The following is a 5,458-nucleotide window of genomic DNA, read 5'->3' as shown; positions in this document are numbered from 1 at the left end:
AGCATATAGACTTTATTTCTCCTACATCTCCTTTTCCAATTCCAAATTCAGACTTTTTAGATAATTAGCTAGCATCATATACAAAAATAAAATGAAAGTGATATATAATTATGTGCCGTTAAGTATTCACTAAAAAAATAAAAAGAAATTAAAACCAACTTACTTTTATATTAATCTTATAAAATAATAAATTTACTTATAAGAGAGTGTGATTTTGGTTTTGGAATTGTAGTCTAGAGCAACATGTAGGTCCCGAACCCTGATTTCAATTTAATTGGGCTCTAATATTTAGGCCCGAGCCTAACCATTAAATTCGAGTCAAATGATAGAAAATTTAGGTCAAGTCAATTAGACTAAAAGTCGATCCGAGTCTTCCTTGCATGTATATATGTTTGCATCTTGATTTTTTATTTTTATATATCATATAAACTCTTCTATAAATTTATAGGTATATATAGAATGTTGCGTTTACTTGTCATTAATTGGAATAGGTAATGAGAATCAGAATAAGTTGTTTACTTGATCTATAAGAATCGAAATCGGAATGGACTGGAACCCCATTAATGTGTTTATTTTATCTTGGAATTGGCTTCGGAATGAGTTAAATTGTAACAAATTACTAAAAAGTACTTAATGGATTATTATCATAATTATTATTTTATATTTTAATTATAGTGATTATTTATTCAAAAATTATTATTATTATTAATTATAATATATATTAATATATTAATAAAATCATAAATCTATCATTTTTCTTTAAATTAGTTTATAAAAATCGACATTGTCCCTTTCCCGAATGAGAAATTGGGTACAAAATCATAAATTTAAAATTTAACTAAAAATCATAAATCTAAACCCCAAAAAAGTCATAACATAAGTGGTTCTATATATATTTTAGGTATATATATAAATGTTTGTGTGTGTGTGTGTGTGTGTGTCTCTCTCTCTCTCTCTCTCTATATATATATATATGTATATATATATATCTTATTTTTAATGAATTTGTCATATTACTGGAATTACTTAGTATGATGTCATAATTATAGAATTAAGTCACTTTTATGGCATAAACAATATAATTTTCTCAAAAAAAATTAGGTTCAACTAAAGATTGATATGTTACTAATTTTTATTTTTTTTGGATGGACCTCTTTACTAGTTTAAAATCGAATCATTGGCATGTTTAATTTAAACCTTATGGTCCTTTTTAGTTACAAATTTTTTTTAAATATCAAGGTATTTTTTAATCTGCTATCAAATTTCACTTAACACTTTTACACTCTTTTTATTTCAATTTTTTTTAAATAAATATTACAGTACTTTTTTCTTACATTCACGACAAATTATGTAATCTCAATAGCTCCAACTAAAGATTGTAATCTCACGACAAATTATGTCATATTTATAGAATTAAGTCAGTTTTTTCCTTGTTCCCGTAATATTTTTGCTTCTTGCTTGCTGCAGTCAATTAAATATTTTGAAAAAAAAATATAATCAGTGCACTGTCACATTATTATGCTTGACTTTACTAAATATTCATAAATTTACCAACAATCAAATACGTAATATTTAATGTAATTAGACTTACAAATACTTAACGAAAGACCGATTATTTCTTAAAATTTCAATTTCTTGGTTCACGTTATCCTTGAAATCATTCTCGTTACCCTTATGTACATTTTCAGGCATTTTCGAGTTTATAACAGGAACCCGGACATGAAGATAGTAGGCACAAAAAGAAATGTCAAAGATCACAAGTTTTGGATCCTTTAAAAATATTTTACAGATAAACATTTCAATTCAAAATTCAATCGCCCGAGCAATAATTAGGAACACCTGGAAAGTTAAACTGGTATTTGCTTCCATAACAGTGACAAACAATAACCATTTACAACATTAGTTATAATCCTTAAAAAGAAATAACAAACTTCAAAAAAAAATATATAGACGTTTTACAATATAACTGTTGGCTTGGCACATCAATCTAAAGCTCACAAACATTTTGCATTTCTCATCATCTCTTTCTTCTTCCCTCTATTATCAATGGATTGTAGAAGCTCAAATGAAGCAAGTAGCAGCAGGAACAACACAAGCAACTTTTACTATCAATCCCCATCCTTCTCCATTCAAAATGCATCATGACCATTTTCCGGCCAGCTCCATACACAAAAACAACAGCAAATATATCCGGAAACAGCAAAAAAATTAACCCAAAAGTAGTAGTAAATTTATCCAAAAACAGAAAAAAAATTTAACTGAAATACGGCAGCAAATTAACCCAAAACCAGCAGAATTTTAACACAGAAATAGCAGCAACTGAAGCCCAAAACACTCAAAAATTTTACCCAAAAACAGCAGTAAATTTATCCAGAAACAGCAGAAAAATTAATTGAAAAACAGCAGCAAATTTACCCAGAAGCAGCAGAAAATTTAACCCAAAAATAGCAGTAAATTTATCTAGAAACAGCAGAAAATTTAATTGAAAAAAAGCAGCAAATTTACCCAGAAGTAGCAGAAAATTTAACACAAAAACAGCAGCAAATGAAGCCCAAAACAGCAGAAAATTTAACCACAAAACAGCAGAAAATTTAACCCAAAAACAGCAGTAAATTTATCCAGAAACAGCAAAAAATTTAACTGAAAAACAGCAGCAAATTTACCGAGAAACAGCGGAAAATTTAAAACAAAAACAGCAGCAAATGAAGCCCAAAACACCAGAAAAATTTACCTCCAAACAGCAGAAAATATAACCCAAAAATAGCAGTAAATTGATCCAAAAACAGCAAAAAATTAGACTAAAAACAGCAGCTAATTTACCCAGAAACAGCAAAAAATTTAACCCAAAATCAGCAGCAAATGAAGCCCAAAACACCAGAAAAATTTAACCCAAGAACAACAGCAAATCATCCCAAATACAGCAGCAAATCATCCCTACGTTTCAAACATGCTTCTCTAGGCTAACTCTAGACTTAATTTTCCCTTCATTACCACAGTGGAACTCATTCTAACTGGTAAATTTATTTGTATAAACAATAATTCACTTTCTATTGAACTAAGAGTTGATGAAATTCATTGATATTGAAATTATTTGCAGTTGATGAACCTCGTATTCTATTAAACTTCCAACCAAAATCAATGCACATGAGAATACAAAATCAAGGGCACAACAATTAACGAAATTTACTTTTAATTTCGTCCAAACCTATACATCGCACCAAATTAAGGTTCAGTTTCTATTTCTTCATTAACCCAAGTGACACAAAACAATTCTATTAAATTTTATGTTGAAATTATTTGTAGCAAACAAACAAATATACCAAAAATAGGCTTACTTGGTGGAATTAACAACAATGCAAACGCGGTGGAGGGGAATCAGTGGCTGGAACTTGCCTTGCCTTCTCTTCCAATCAATAAGATTGAGGGCAGCAGCAACAACTTATGATCAACACCTGGTACTCCGCTTCAGGCACTGTCAAATCTCATCAAAATTTCTTTATCCCTTAATTCTCTTGGAAACCAAACAAAATACCACAACCAATCCAGATGCCCAGTATCCAAAAATTATAAAAAAATCCACTTAAAAAACTTAAAAAAGGGTTAAAAAAAGTCTTAAGAAGAGTTTACCTCCTGAATCACTGATGCCCAGCCGGTATCGTTGTTCCGAAACCCCTTCACGAATACGAACACAGCCTGGTTCTCCTCAACCAAGTTGTTGTAGAGCTTCTTCTTGTCCGATTAAATAATCTATTGGTATTTAGTGATGGATTTAAAGAGGAACGCCTTGGCGATGGGCAAATTTCAAATCCGCTTCTGTTTTGCTGCAAGCAGATTTCAAATCGGTGATGGGCAGGAACACAAACTCAGCCCCTTCACCAACATGAACCGTTGTAGAGCTTCTTATTTCTCGCTTCTTTTTGGCTTCAGGCAGTTTTCAAAGCGATGATTGGCAGGAAAAGAGGAACGATTGAGGAAAACAAAATTTGGGTTAGCCAGCAAGCCCAATCGCTTCGAAAATACAAGATCCGGCGTGCTGCAATTTCTTAGACTCGATGTTGTGCCCTTCGAATTATGAGATTCTATTTGGATTTTTGTAGATTCGGTTTTAATATATATATATATATATATATATATATATATATATATATATATATATATGTATATATAATTTTGAAAATTTTAACCAGTTAATTTTTTTAAATAAATGTTTAGCCGGTTAACAACCGGTTAATGAAAAAAATTTACAAATTTTTTTATTATGTTATAGTTATTGCATACTGTTGATTTAATCCAACGGTGTACAGTAATTACGGCATTAATACCGTAATTTTTATTACGGTATTATAGAATTTTCCGTACCTATATATATGAATCATCTCTTAATTTAGATTTGAATTAAATTTATCACATCACAGCATACCACGAATTAATAATATATCATTTTGTTAATAACAACGAAAATTAAATTAAATCGTTTTATTCCAAATGTATTGCTACCAGGACTCTTGCGTCATAAAATAATAAAAAAAGATAAATCACCAAAGAATTGATGCAACAAAACCCAAAAGACTGTTGCATGTGACATGAATTCACAAAAATGTACGTAGAAAATTGAGATTATTAGAGAATGCGCTCGAGGACAGCAATTCACTTTCCCCTGTTTATTGGATCTGCTTAACTTGTGTCTTGATCATTAACTATTCTCCCATCTTTTTTCTTAAACAAAAAGGAAAAAAAAATCAAACCTATTGAATCATGACTATTATAGTGATATTAAATTTTTAAAAAATAATTTTGAAATCAAATAGTATATTTTGAAGGAAATATATTATTACATAGATTAATAATTATCTAGTATAAAACAAATCCATGTGATATGTCTATATGGCTTGTGTGAAATATATTCTCAACATCGTTTATTTCTTTTTAAATTAATTTCAACTTGGATCTCATTTTTAACTTTTGTAATGTGAAACGAAATTCTAGTTGGTATTGTCATTTTGCGACAAAAAGTTATTCAATGTCAATATCATCTAATACTTTGTTCAAAATAGTTTGTATAGCATACTATCATCTTTAACGTGGAAAAATAAAAACCATAAAATAGTCTTATTATTTTAAAGCAGTTAACTATTAAAAAACTTCTTAAAAGAAAACTAGTATTCAAATAAAACATAATAGATTCTAATTCAAGGTAAATCAATACCATAAACGTAATCATATTTTTCCAAAATAATAAATGTTTTCATAAATTAATAATTTATTAACTTATCGATTAATTGATATTCGTTAAATTTGAACAAATTTTTCATTGGTCCCAGAGCTATTAATTTATCGAGATTTTATTATATTTGTTATAGGAAACAATGCAATTTATAACAATATATGGTTGCAATGGGAATAACAACCATTTGATTTCGATGACGTTAACCATGTAAATGTTAACTACATATGATTC

At 29.0% G+C, this 5,458-nt stretch overlaps 1 long non-coding RNA gene across 1 annotated transcript; it reads right to left on the bottom strand.

The window, feature by feature from the left end:
• Nucleotides 1–1,829: 1,829 nt before the first annotated feature.
• On the bottom strand, nucleotides 1,830–4,096 carry LOC112098519. Its single transcript, XR_002905620.1, has 2 exons — nucleotides 3,628–4,096; nucleotides 1,830–3,472 (listed from the first exon to the last, which is right to left on the bottom strand). It is a non-coding gene; the product is annotated as an uncharacterized LOC112098519 (long non-coding RNA).
• Between the last annotated feature and the right edge of the window lie 1,362 nt (nucleotides 4,097–5,458).

The sequence above is a fragment of the Citrus clementina genome, unplaced genomic scaffold, assembly GCF_000493195.1.
Source record: "Citrus clementina cultivar Clemenules unplaced genomic scaffold, Citrus_clementina_v1.0 scaffold_5, whole genome shotgun sequence".
Taxonomy (NCBI): domain Eukaryota; kingdom Viridiplantae; phylum Streptophyta; class Magnoliopsida; order Sapindales; family Rutaceae; genus Citrus; species Citrus x clementina.
Note: the sequence above shows the minus strand (reverse complement) of the source record. Positions and strands in the feature narration are given on the sequence as shown.